Raw genomic sequence first — 14,810 nt, forward strand, 5'->3', positions numbered from 1 at the left:
TGGAGTGCAGTGGCACGATCTCGGCTCACTGCAATCGCCACCTTTGGGTTCAAGTAATTCTCCTGCCTTAGCCTCCCAAGTAGCTAGGATTACAGGTGTGGGCCACCACACCCAGCTATTTTATTTGTATTTTTAGTAGAGACAGGGTTTCACCATGTTGGTCTGAATGGTCTCGATCTCCTGACTTCATGATCTGCCTGCCTTAGCTTCCCAAAGTGGTGGGATTACAGGCGTGAGCCACTGTGCCCGGCCATATCTATCATTTTTAGACAACAAGGTAAGCATCCAAACTGTTACTACAGGTAATGTTTCCTGATTAGAAGTTCAATTAAATTAGCAGCCAACAATAAGAAGACGTTTAGAGAAAAAGCAATACTTTGGAAACAAATAACATTCTAAATATTCATGGGTTATAGGCCAGGTGTGGTGGCTCACACCTGTAATCCCAGCACTTTGGGAGGCTGAGGCGGGCAGATGACCTGAGGTCAGGAATTCAAGACCAGTCTGGCCAACATGGTGAAATCTCGCCTCTACTAAAAATACAAAAATTAGCCAGGTGAGGTGGTGCATGCCTGTAATCCCAGCTACCTAGGAGGCTGAGGCAAGAGAACCGTGTGAACCCGGGAGGCAGAGGTTGCAGTGAGCCGAGATCATACCACTGCATTCCAGCCTGGGCGGCAGAGGGAGACTCCATCAAAAAAAAAAAAAAAAAAAAAAGAAATTCAACCTACACTCAGAAATCTTTCCACAGGGAAATCTGGCCTAAATGGGTACACTGTTGATTTCTACCAAATATTTGAGAAAGGAATAATAACATGGAAAATCTAGAGGAAATGAACAATTTCCTAGACACATGTAACCTACCATGATTGAACCGGGAAGAAATCTGAATAGACCAATAACAAGTAACAAGATGGACACTGTAATGAAAAGTCTCCCAGTAAAGAAAAGCCTGGGACCTGATGGTTTCATTGCTGAATTCTACAAAACATTTAAAGAATAAATAAAATCAGCGCTACTCAAACTATTCTGAGTAATAGAGGAGGGAATACTTCCAAACTCATTCTACAAGGCCACATCACCCTAATACTAAAAGTACATAAAGGCACATCAAAAAAAGAAAACTACAGCCAATATCTCTGATGAATATTGATGCAAAAATCCTCAACAAAATACTAGCAAACCAAATTCAACAATATATGAGAAACATCATTCAGCATGATCAGACGGGATTTAATCCCTGGGAGGCAAGGATGGTTCAACACACACAAATCAATTAATATGATACATCATAACAACAGAATGAAGGATAAAAACCATATGATCCTTTCAATTGATGCTGAAAAAGTGCTTGGTAAATTTCAACATCCCTTATGATAAAAACCCTCAAAAAACTGGGGATAGTCAAAACATACCTCAACATAATAAAAGCCATATATGACAGACCCACAGCTAGTATTATGCAGAATGGGGAAAAACTGAAAGCCTGTCTTCTTAGATCCTGAACATGACAAAGATGCCCACTGTCACCACTGTTACTCACCATAGCACTGGAAGTCCTAGCTAGAGCAATCAGAGTAAAGAAAGACATAAGAGGCATCCAAATTGGGAAAGAAGAAATCAAATTATCCCTGTTTGCAGATGATATGATCTTATCTTTGGAAATATTTAAAGACTTCACAAGAAAACTATTAGAACTGATAAACAAATTCAGTCAGGTTGCAGGATACAAAATCAACATATAGAAATCAGAAGCATTTCTAGTCAGGCACAGTGGCTCACACCTGTAATCCCAGCACTTTGGGAGGCTGAGGCAGGTGGATCACGAGGTCAGGAGTTCAAGACCAGCCTGGCCAAGATGGTGAAACCCCATCTCTACTAAAAATACAAAAATTAGCTGGGTGCCATGGCAGGCACCTGTAATCCCAGCTACTCGGGAGGCTGAGGCAGGAGAATCGCTTGAACCTAGGGGGCAGAGGTTGCAGTGAGCCAAGATCGTGCCACTGCACTCCAGCCCGGGCGACAGAGCCAGATTCTGTCAAAAAAAAAAGAAATCAGAAGCATTTCTATATATCTACAGTCAACAACCTGAAAAAGAAAAAAAGCTCATCCCATTTACAATATCCAGACGTAAAATTAAATACCTAGGAACTGACTTAACCAAAGAAGTAAAAGATCTCTATAAAGAAAACTATAAAACACTGATGAAAGAAATGGAAGAGGACACCACAAAATGGAAAAATATTCCATGTTCATGAATTGGAAGAACTAATATTGTTAGAATGTCCATACACTGAAAGCAATCTACAGATTAAAAGTAATCCATATCAAATACCAATGACATTCTTCCCACAAATAGAAAAAACATCCTAAAATTTATGAATCACAAAAGACCCAGAACAGTTAAAGTTATCCTAAGCAAAAAGAATAAAACTGGAGGCATCACATTACCTGACTTCAAATTATACTACAGAGCTATAGTAACCAAAACAGCATGGTAATGGCATAAAAGCAGACACATATGCCAATGGAACACAATAGAGAACCCAGAAACAAATCCGTACACAAAAGTGTATGGATTTCAACAAAGGTGCCAAGAATATACATTGGCAAAAGACAGTCTCTTCAATGAATGGTGCTGGGAAAACTGGATATCCCTATTCAGAAAAAGGAAACTAGACCCCTATCTTTTGCCACATACAAAAATCAAATCAAAGTGGATTAAAGACTTAAGTCTAAGACCTCAAACTGTGAAATGACTACAAGAAAACTGGGGGAAATCTCTGGGATGTTGGTCTGGGCAAAAATGTTTTGAGCAATACCCCAGAAGTACAAGCAACCAAAGCAAAAACGGACAAATGGGGTCAAATCAAGTTAAGAAGCTGCAGAGCAAAGATACACTTAACAAAGTGAAGAGACAACCCATGGAATGGGAGAAAATACTTGCAAACCACCCATCTGACAAGGGTTTAATAACTAGAATAAATAAGGAGCTCAAAAGACTATATGAAGAAATCTAATATTTCAATCAAAAAATGGGCAAAATAGTTGAATAACCATTTCTCAAAAGAATACATACAGATGGCAAAGAGGCATATGAAAAGGTGCTCAACATCACTGATCACTAGAGAAACGCAAATCAAAACTACAATGATACTATCTCATCCCAGTTAAAATGGCTTACATCCAAAAGACAGGCAATAACAAATACTGGCGAGAATGTGGGGAACAGGGAACCCTTGCATACTTTTGGTGGGAATCTAGATTAATACAACCACTACGGAGAACAGTTTGGAGGTTCCTCAAAAAACTAAAGCTAGAGGTACCGTATGATCCAGCAATCCCACTGCCGGGCATATACCCAAAAGAAAGAAAATCAGTCTATCAAAGAGATATCTGCACTCCTATGTTGCCCAAGCTGGAGTGCAGTGGCGCGATTTCAGCTCACTGCAACCTTTGCCTTCCAGGTTCAAGCGATTCTCCCGCCTCAGCTTCCTGAGTAGCTAGGATTACAGGCACGTGCCACCACGCCTAGCTAATTTTTGTATTTTTAGTAGAGAGGAGGTTTTGCCATGTTGACCATGTGAGTCTCGAACTCCTGGCCTCAAGTGATCTGCCCGCCTCAGCCTCCCAAACTGCTGGGATTATAGGCATGAGCCACCGTGCCCGGCCAATATATTTATTTATATTTACTATTCTAGGAGTTCTAATATGAGAAGAGAACAGAAACATATCTGAATGTATAACGGCCCCTAATGATTCAACTTTGATGGTAAATATAAATCCATCTGCACATGGCAGTCTTCCCTGTGCGTCTTGTCTTGTCCTTGTCTTATTAGGGCGTGAGTGATACTGGATTCAGATCCTGTCCTCATCCAGCATGACTGCATCTTTATCTAATCACATCTCTCTTTTTTATTTTATTTTTTTTTTTTTGAGACGGAGTCTCGCTCTGTCGCCCATGCTGGAGTGTAGTGGTGAAATCTCGGCTCCCTGCAACCTCCGCCTCCCAGGTTCAAGCCATTCTCTTGCCTCAGGCTCCCGAGTAGCTGGGACTACAGGCACCTGCCACCACGCCCGGCTAATTTTTTTTGTATTTTTTTTTAGTAGAAACGGGGTTTCACCGTGTTAGTTAGGATGGTCTCGATCTCCTGACCTCGTGATCCACCCGCCTCGGCCTCCCAAAGTGCTGGGATTACAGGCGTGAGCCACAGCGCCCACCCTCTAATCACATCTCTAAAGACCCTGTTTCTGCAGGAGTTCACACTCACAGGTACGGGGGTGAAGGCTCCGACATGTCCTTTTGGGGTTAAAATGCAACCCACAACACCCATCATGGTTGTGTTCTCTGTGGAGCCTCCATCAGTGCCCAGTGAGTGATCTACGCTGCCCGTAATTCTTCCTACCTGCTGTTCTACTGTGATAAAGAAAATAAAAAGAATAGGGCGAAGGTGGCCAGGCGCGGTGGCGCACGCCTGTAATCTCAGCACTTTGGGAGGCCGAGGCGGGTGGATCACTTGAGACCGGCCTGGCCAACATGGCGAAACCTTGTCTCTCCTCAGAAAAACAAACAAAAAACAAATTGGCCGGGCATCCTGGCACACGCCTCTAATCCCCGCTACTCTGGAGGTTAATGCAGGAGAATCACTTGAATCCGGGAAGCAGAGGTTGCAGGAGCCGCAAAAAGAAAAGGGCAAAGGGGCTTGAGGGCGGGAGGCTGGGGAAGGGTCGTGGAGCCGCCGCCGCCGCCATGTGGGGTCTGAAGTGAAGGAGGAGCCTGCGTGCGGAGGGGGCGTGCGGAGCGGGCGTGCGGGGCGGGCGTGCGGAGGGGGCGTGCGGACGGGGCGTGCGGGGCGGGCGTGCGGGGCGGGCGTGCGGCGGGGGCGTGCGGCGGGGGCGTGCGGCGGGGGCGTGCGGCGGGGGCGTGCGGAGCGGGCGTGCGGAGGGGGCGTGCGGAGGGGGCGTGCGGAGGGGGCGTGCGGCGCGGGCGTGCGGCGGGGGCGTGCGGCGGGGGCGTGCGGCGCGGGCGTGCGGCGCGGGCGTGCGGAGGGGGCGTGCGGAGCGGGCGTGCGGAGGGGGGGTGCGGAGGGGGCGTGCGGAGGGGGCGTGCGGGGCGGGCGTGCGGAGGGGGCGTGCGGCGGGGGCGTGCGGAGCGGGCGTGCGGAGCGGGCGTGCGGAGGGGGCGTGCGGAGCGGGCGTGCGGAGGGGGGGTGCGGAGGGGGCGTGCGGAGGGGGGGTGCGGAGCGGGCGGCAGCGGCTTGGGATCTGCCTCCCTGTGGGCGGCCCGGAGCGGCGGCGGCGGCGCCGGCGCCATGAGCGGGGGCACCTTTGACATCAGCAAGCATCAGCCTCCTGTCCAAGGTGGAGATCCGCCACGAGGGCATCCTCTACACCGTCGACACCGAACACTCCACGGCAGCCCTCGCCAAAGTTCGATCCTTTGGTCCGGAAGACAGACCGACAGATGGTCCAATACCGCCTCGAGATGGAGTCTTTGAATATATTATATTCCGTGGGAGTCACATGAAACACCTCACTGTTTGCGAGCCACCAAAACCACGGTGTTCTTGGCCTCAAGACCCAGCTATCGTTCAGTTCCCCCTAGCCCCATGGACTTCTTCATTCCAGTCCATGGGTTCTTATGGGCCTTTCTGCAGGATGCCCACATCCAGCTAGTTCAGTCCAAGTTCCTTAGTGGGGCAGCAGTTTGGTGCTGTTGGTGTTGCTGGAAGCTCTTTGACCTCCTTTGGAACAGAAATATCAAACAGTAGTTAGTACCTTGCCCCAGCGTATTGCGGTTGGTTCTGCTTTTACACAGGATACAAGATCTCTAAAAACACAATTATCTCAGGGTCGTTCAAGTGCTCAGTTCGACCCTTTGAGAAGAAGCCCAACCATGGAAAAAGGAGTGCAGACCGCCTGGGCCCACTGACCTGCTGCAGCACCTGTTGGGAGAAGGAGTCCTGTATCAACCAGGCCTTTGCCGTCTACCAGCCAAAAAGCAATAGAGAATCAGGAGCAGAGGTGAGCTGAAGCACACAACGTTCCAAGGCCAGAAAATGAGCAATTCAGAAATGATAACAAGAGACAAGTAGCTCCAGGTGCTCCTTCAGGGCCTAGGAGAGGGCGTGGGGGTCGTCGGGGTGGCAGGGGACGATTTGGTATTTGGCGAGATGGGCCAATGAAATTTGAGAAAGACTTTGACTTTGAAAGTGCAAATGCACAATTCAACAAGGAAGAGATGGGCAGAGAGTTTCATAATAAACTTAAATTAAAAGAAGATAAACTTGAGAAACAAGAGAAGCCTGTAAATGGTGAAGATAAAGGAGACTCAGGAGTTGATACCCAAAACAGTGAAGGACATGCTGATGAAGAAGATCCACTTGGACCTAATTGCTATTATGACCAAACTAAATCCTTCTTTGATAATATTTCTTGTGATGACAATAGAGAACGGAGACCAACCTGGGCTGAAGGAAGAAGATTAAATGCTGAAACATTTGGAATCCTACTTTGTCCAAACCGTGGCCGTGGGGGATACAGAGGCAGAGGAGGTCTTGGTTTCCGTGGTGGCAGAGGGCGTGGTGGTGGCAGAGGTGGTACCTTGACCACCCCTTGAGGATTTCGCGGTGGATTCAGAGGAGGTTCCAGGGGCCGGGAGTTTGCAGATTTTGAATATAGGAAAAGCACAGCTTTGGCCCCTAAAAAGTCTGAATTGATAGTACTGCTTTTTGAAAGAAAGACAAGAGAGCTGCTGCATAGTCTACAAACAAGTCTCTGAAAATAGGTGAATTTCTAGCTCTTCATGGTCCTGGAAATTGATTTCAGTCTCTGTGGAGAACGAAGAAGTGAATTCGCTGTACGTTTGCCATCAGCACTGGGTTTTTGTTTTTTGTTTGTTTTTCCGTTTAATTTCAGAGATAAAATGCAGTTAGTTTTTGGGGGAGGAAGACTTATCTTAAGACATGAGGATTAAATATATTTGGAATAGCAGAAGGTTAAATAATTTCTTACGTATAGTTAAACTAAAGCAGTAGTTCAGTGGGACTTATAAGTATTGTGTCATCACTGAAAGTTTTTTTTTTTAATTTTTTTAATCACTGAATTGTAGTTGGTAATTGCAGATTGCCTGCAGATAGGGCCATGATACTGTGTTCTGAGCCAAGGACGGTGTGTGTGTGTGTGTATCTTTCTCCTCCTTTCTTTTCGGGAATCTTGTAATATGAAGTAGCTTATTTCGTCAATTAGGGTGCTGGATGGTAGAGAATTTTGTCAGTCAGCTGTGTACACACGGTAAATACTGTTTCTTAGGCAAACGTAACTTTTTTATATAGTTGTAAAATTCCATTATATTCCATTGGCAAAGAAACATTAAAAACTTTGTAAAGTTGTATAAAAAGCAACTAATTTTTAAAAAAATATTCTAAAGTTAGCCAAAAAAAAAAAAAAAAAAAAGAAAAGGGCAAAGTGATCACTTTTGGCATAGGGTAACCCTTATTTTCTTCCCTGGTAGTAATTTCCCACCAGGCAGATCATCTAACCCCAAATCACCTAAACTGCAGGCCCAGGATGTGCTTATCTCCCCAGTGGGTCACCTGGAAGGGTGGTGATGGGTGCTGTTGATGATGCGCTCCTTTCCTTTCCCAGGCCGTGTGTTCTACCTCTGAAAAGACATAGCATTTTCATTTGCAGAGCCCATTATAGAAAAATAAGAACAAAAATATTAGAAGGAAAAGACATAGCATCATTTAGCGTTCGTTCATATGAATATGTATATTGTCTACAGCTATCTATATGTTTTATATCTATGTCTCTTACACCGTCAGAGAGCACCTAAAATGCAGAGTCTCATCCACAAACTGTTTCTTGCATCTACTGTAAGAGGCCATTCCGATGCTCTGTCAGCCCCAGCAGCACCCAACCACTACATGGCACGCGTCCTATCTCAGGTCATCCCCAGGATATCGCGTGGCCCTGTTCTCATTGCCCCACTGATTTCATGGGCGTGTAGGTCCCTCGATCTGAGATTAAGTCATGAGATGCTCCATTTAAACAGGTGGGAGCCTCTGATTCCTGGCGGAGAGCCACAGTCCATCCCGGTCTGTGGTGCTGAGGAACCCATCTCCGCGCCAGCGTCCATCCGGGTCAGGAGGATTTGCTGCCCCCTCCTGGTGGAATGTGCGTCGTGTCGTCAAGCAGCCACCAGATGACTCGCTGGTCCAGTCAAAGGCATCACATCCAGAACGCTCTGCTGGTCACGGGTGAGACTCTCAGCGACAGTGGTGGCTACTTGGTCCTTGGTAAGAGGGAGTCGCTGGTGTTGGTTCAATGCATGTCCTTTTTTCTTTGATTCCTTTCTTTTCTTTTTTTTTTTGAGATGGAGTCTCACTCTGTCGCCCAGGCTGGAGTGCGGTGGTGCGATCTTGGCTCACTGCAACCTCTGTCCCCTGATTCACCTACCTCAGCCTCTGGAGTAGCTGGGATTACAGGCGCCTTCCACCACACCTGGCTAATTTTTGTATTTTCAGTAGGGACGGGGTTTCACCATATTGGCCAGGCTGGTCTTGAACTCCTGACCTCAGATAATCCGCCCACCTCGGCCTCCCAAAGTGCTGGGAATACAGGCGTGAGCCACCGCGCTTGGCAGCATGTCCTTTTTTTCTTGCTCCATGGCCACCACACTCTTGGGCCCTTCCAGCATGCACTGGGGCTGCTGACACAGAGCTGGCTGACGCTCACTGCATTAACCAAGTCATCAGCGGATACTTTGGTCCCCTAACCCCAGCTGTGGGTGCTCCTGCTTGCTTCTCAGGAGAGGCTCCTGGTCGAGAGCAGACTTCTCTCCTGTCCTCCTCTAGCCTCAGTCTCGGGCAGTTTCTGTGTGCCTGGGCCTTGAGGGTGGGGCTGTCTCCATGTTTCTGTCCCCGCTTCTCATGGCAGCTGCATTCTATTGGGTAGGTTTGTTTGGTGGGGACGGGTTTTCTGTCCCTATTCCCAATTTGCATATCTCCAATGGTATTTGTCTAGGATCATGGTCCAGGATTTGTTCTCTGCACTCCTCCTAGGGTAGAGGGATGTTATGATCCACCATCTTCCGGCCACAATGAGTCATTACCTGGGATCTGAGGTGGGCAGAATTATCTGAGCCTCTTCCCATGGCTTATGTCTTTTCCTCCATGTGAGAGAAGCACCTGGATGGGAAATGAGATGTCAGGCCATGCACAATGGAAGCTCTTTTCTGTCTGATCACTAATGTGGGGTCTCCACCTTGCTCCCAATCAGTCTTGTGAATGCTGAGTTGAGACCCATGGGAACGAACCTGTGGGTGAGTGCACAGTGCCCCTCTGTTTTAGGTCCCCAGGTGTATCTTGATCTCTGGAGAACCAGAAAACATTGGCTCCCGCATTCACTGTTAACTGACGTCCCCCTCTCAGTGTGTACAGCAGCCTCCCACCCTTGTGGGTTCTGTCTCCGTGGAACCAGTCATGACACGCTCCCCTCTTTGGCATTCAGGTTGTTCAGCTGCTCCTAGAACTCAGGTGTCTGATGGTCTCAGGAGAAGCTTCCACGATGGAGCCGATCTGAGTTTTCCTCTCTGTTAGGGCTGTGGCGAAAGTCTCCAGCTTCCCAAAGTCTGGGCAGAGACCTGGATATAGATAAGGTATGTGTTTATTGATTTACTTACAGGATAGAATTCACACCATTTTAAGGTGCAGAAATCAGTGTTTTTTGGTGCAATCACTACCTGTATCTAATTCCCGATCATTTCCATGACCTGAGAAAGAAAGCCCCTGAGTCATCATCCAAATTCTCCTCATCCCTCAGCTTAAGAATCGGGAATACACCTTCTGTTTCTATGGATTTGCATACTCTGGACATTTCGTATAAATGGAATCATATAAAATGTGTGTTGTTTTGTGTCACTTTTCATAATAGGTAAATAGTGAAAACGACCCCAATGTTTAGCAATTGGCGGATGCATAATCAAAATGTGACTATCAAGGCGGGGCTGGGTGGCTCCCACCTGTAATCCCAGCACTTTGGGAGGCTGCGGCAGGTGAATTGCAAGACACAGCACATCCCTTCCACCTATGAGCCTGTAAAACCAAAAGCAAGCTAGTTACTTCCTAGATACAATAGGGGTACAGGTATTGGGTAAATACAGCCGTTCCAAATGGGAGAATTTGGCCAAAACAAAGGGCTTACAGGGCCCATGCTAGCCTCAATCCAGGAGGGCAGTCCAATCTTAAAGCTCTAAAATTATCTCCTTTGACTCCATGTCTCACATCCGGGTCATGCTGATGCAGGAGGTTGGGTTCCCTTGGTCTTGGGCATCCAGGATCCCTAACATCCCCATGTCTCCAGCAGACTGTCCCTTAGACATGGCTCCGTGATTTAGTGTTTCGCAGGGCATGCAGCAGGCATGGGCTCCCCCCATAACAGGTGCAGTGGGTCACTCAGGACTGGGCACTCACAGGCAGAGCCATGGACAGAGAGCTGCAGCATCTGTAGGTTCCATCAGCAGCCCCAAGACCCAGAGGGAAGCTGGCCTGAATGCCCCACTCTGTCTCTGCACCCCAGTGAGCCAGCGTCCAGGGGCCTCCCCTTCCTGGTTAGAAGGCAAAGGTCAAATGAGCTTCCAGAGCTGCAGAACAAGGTCACATGCTCTCCAACCTTACTCACTAGGGGGCACAGCTGGGCTGAGAGGGAATGTTTCTTGTAGACATCTGCAGATAAAGAGTTTTTGATTGTCGTGCACAAGACATGCTTATACTATGCACAGGGAAGGAACAAAGTATTCTTTTCCTTTGTACTGAGGAGTACTCTGCATGTCTGCTGGTGTCTGTCTTCATCTCAGTTTTATCTGTAGGATCCTGACTCTGTGTGTGTGTGTGTGTGTGTGTCTGTGTTGTATGTGTGTCTGCCTGGCTGGCTGCCAGTCATAGGCTTTGTTTTCCTTGACCGGCTTTCTTTCTGCTCGTGTCTCTGTGCCTTACTGAGGAAGAAGTGTGTGAAGAAGTGTGTGAAGTTTGTTCCATCGTTTGCGAAGAAGATGCTTATGTGTCCCTAGCAGCCATATAAGATTTGGGCTTCTTGTCTGGGCACCGTGTCTCACGCCTGTAATCCCAGCACTTTGGGAGGCTGAGGCTGGTGGATCACGAGGTCAGGAAATCGAGGCCATCCTGGCTAACACGGTGAAACCCCGTCTCTACTAAAAAAATACAAAAAAAATTAGCTGGGCATGGGGGCGGGCACCTGTAGTCCCAGCTACTCGGGAGGCTGAAGCAGGAGAATGGCATGAACCCAGGAGGCGGAGCTTTCAGTGAGCCGAGATGGCGCCACTGCACTCCAGCCTGGGCGACAGAGCGAGACTCTGCCTCCAAAAAAAAAAAAAAAAAAAAAATTTGGGCTTCTTCTGGAAGAAGAAACTATTTACTTTGAGTTTCCTCAGAAAACATAGTGCTGGCCTTAGACTTCCTATCCTGAAACCCCACGTCTATTTCCTAACCTCATGCATGGAAAAGTGCTAGAATCTCCATAGAATCAGCAAGACCTCTATAGAATGTCCATGGGACCGCCACAGGACCTCCATAGGACCTCCATAGGTTCTCCACAGGACCTCCGTAGAATCTCAATAGGACCTCCATGGGACCTCCATAGGACCTCCACAGGACCTCCATAGAATCTCAATAGGACCTCCATGGCACCTCCGTAGGATCTCCATAGGAGTGTCATAAGACCTCCATAGGTTCTCCATAGGACCTCCACAAGACCTCCATAGGTTCTCCATAGCATCTTCTCAGGGCTTCCATAGGACCTCCATGGGACCTGCATGGGATCTTCATAGTATCTCCATAAGACATCCACAGGACCTCCATAGGTTCTCCATAGCATCTTCACAGGGCCTCCATAAGACCTCCACGGGACCTGCATGGGATCTTCATAGGATCTCCATAGGACCTCCATAGCATCTCCATAGGATCTTCACAGGGCCTCCATAGGACCTCCACGGGACCTCCATGGGATCTTCATAGTATCTCCACAAGACATCCACAGGACTTCCATAGCCCCATAGGATCTTCACAGGGCCTCCATAGGACCTCCACGGGACCTCCATGGGACCTTCATAGTATCTCCATAAGACATCCACAGGACTTCCATAGGTTCTCCATAGGATGGGGATGGGAGAGGATCCTGGTGTTGGGCTCCACAGTCGAGGAGGATGACTGATGCCCCCACTCAAGAGCCCACATCGGCTCCAAATACCATGAAATTCTCCTTGTGATGCGTCTGAAATATGCAGATCATCACAGCCACAGGCACGGAAAGAGGAAGAACAGTTCCTCACATTGAGACGCATCCCCTTCAATGAGCAGAGTTCAATGCTGAGTGGCCACAGGTGTCTGGGACCACCCAGGGTCATTAGGGAGGAGGAGGCTCCCACCTCCGTGTGGGACAGAAGAGGAACCCCAGGTCCTCCCAGGCAGGGAGGGGTCAGGGCTCTGGGTGAGGCTGGAAGCTGTGGCTCCCCCTCCCCTGTGTGTGTGGACAGGCGCTGGGGGGTCTCTGCTCACTCACTGGAGTCCATGGTCAGCGCTCAGCCCCTCCCCTGTGTGTGAGAAACAGATTCAACCCACGGTGGTCAGACATGGGCGTCTGCCCCACAGGTGAGTGTGAGGCTGGCGTTGGTCCCATCCCTGCTGGGCACAATCTTGAGCTGACGCTAAGTTTGGGAGAGTGGGGCAGGAGCAGCGGCAACAATCCCCTTCATCAGGCTGATGCCTGGACAGCCGTGGGAGAAACCCTTTATGGAAGGCCAGGTGTGTGGGAGGGGACACCCCACAGTAATGACAACCGTATGAGGAAAGAATAGACAGTTGTTGAAATGCATTAGACAGACATCGTGAAGGTGAAAAATAGTAAATTGAATTAATACCATCGAAAAGTAATTCAATAAATATATACACCTACTATGTAGCCATAAAGTGAAAAATTTGACTGGGTGCAGTAGCTCATGCCTGTAATCCCAGCACTTTGGGAGACTGAGGTGGGTGGATCACCTGAGGTCAGGAGTTTGAGACCAGCATGGCCAATATGGTGAAACCCCATCTCTCCTAAAAATACAAAAACAATCAGCTGGGCGTGGTGGTGCATGCCTGTAATCCCAGCTACTCGGGAGGCTGAGGCAGGAGATTCGCTGGAACCCAGGAGGCAGAGGTTGCAGTGAGCCAAGATGGCGCCACTGCACTCCAGCCTGGACCACACAGGAAGACTCTGTCTCAAAAAAAAAAAAAAAGAAAAAAAAAGAAAGTAAACAACTTCTAAAGCAATTCAAGCCCCAGAAGTGTTCAAATGAAAATGAGACCGAAGGAAGTAAATAAAAAAGAGAAGGGAATTTGTGAAAACACATTTTAAATGGTCCATTTTCAAGGCATGATAAATCTAAGCACTGGCAGCCAGTCTGCGGATGTAACAAACCGCCCGGCTCATGCTCCTAGCAAATCACAATAAGTGAACAGAATGTAGGGGCGGGGGGTCAGCCCATGAAAGGGAAAAAAATTTTGTTATTGGGAAATCGCAACTTAAGCGGGGAAGGGGATGGGGTGTAACCTTATAAGGGGGATAATGAAACTCAGGCAAAATCTGGGAAGATTGTAACCTCATAGTACTCAGCAGTGAGGAACTGGGGGAGGGACTTGCGTGCTAGGAGATAAATTACCTGCTGTGAATGCCGGGGCGGGGGGGGGGGGCCTGCCTAGCAGACACCCAATCTTGCAAGACCCTATTAAAAATCTCACTTTCAGGCAGGGCGCGGTGGCTCATGCCTGTCATCCCAGCACTTTGGGAGGCCAAGGCAGGTGGATCGCGAGGTCGGGAGATCGAGACCATCCTGGCTAACACGGCGAAACCCCGTCTCTACTAAAAATACGAAAAAATTAGCTGGGCGTGGTGGCGGGCGCCTGTAGTTCCAGCTACTCGGGAGGCTGAGGCAGGAGAATGGCGTGAGAATGGCGTGAGACCAGCATGGCCAATATGGTGAAACCCCATCTCTCCTAAAAATACAAAAACAATCAGCTGGGCGTGGTGGTGCCTGCCTGTAATCCCAGCTACTCGGGAGGCTGAGGCAGGAGATTCGCTGGAACCCAGGAGGCGGAGCTTGCAGTGAGCCGAGATCGTGCCACTGCACTCCAGCCTGGGCAGCAGAGTGAGACTCCGTCTCAAAAAAAAAAAGTCTCACTTTGCCTGTCGTTCGTGCCTCTGAGTGCATTCTTTGGGCTTTCATGGGTGAGCGTGTTTCTCACAATGACTGTCCAGCTCCACCCTGTCCTGAGCTGTGTGTGCTTTGCGGCAGGGTCTGCTGGGGCAAAGCAAGGGGTTCCTCTCCTGGCAAGTTTCGCTAGGATCTCCCAGTACCACCTGCCCCTGTCCTGCTCCCAGTGGGACTGCTGAGATCTAGGGAGCGGGTGTGATGTCCCCGAGGTTCCACAGTATGAAGTGAACCATGTTCTCCTGAGCCCCAGCCCCTTCCCAGCCCCTTCCTGTTACTACTGAAACTGCAGGGCCCCCATCTGCACCCCAGGTGCACCCCCTCTTCCTCTCACTCACTGAGGTTTTCTTCTTGGATGTCAGCAGCTGGGCTGGACCTGGGGGAGGACACGAGAGTGTGGTGTGGGGGAGTCTGGGAGTCTGGGGTCTTCGGGCAGAATTACCTCCTCGGCAGGCCCCTGTTCTTGGGCTCTGGCTCCACAGCCCCTGCAGGATGTTGGAAATCAGCCTCTCTCTGGGCTGGGTGAAGGAGGACAGAGTCT

General features: G+C 48.8%; 2 pseudogenes; both read left to right on the forward strand.

Annotated features, from left to right (window-relative positions):
• LOC100459414 (protein LSM14 homolog A-like) overlaps nucleotides 1-13,203 on the forward strand; it is a 34,215-nt pseudogene extending 21,012 nt beyond the window's left edge.
• On the forward strand, nucleotides 5,265-7,357 carry LOC129051786 (protein LSM14 homolog A-like; annotated as a pseudogene).
• Nucleotides 13,204-14,810: the final 1,607 nt, after the last annotated feature.

This window comes from Pongo abelii, chromosome 20, assembly GCF_028885655.2.
Source record: "Pongo abelii isolate AG06213 chromosome 20, NHGRI_mPonAbe1-v2.0_pri, whole genome shotgun sequence".
Lineage (NCBI taxonomy): Eukaryota > Metazoa > Chordata > Mammalia > Primates > Hominidae > Pongo > Pongo abelii.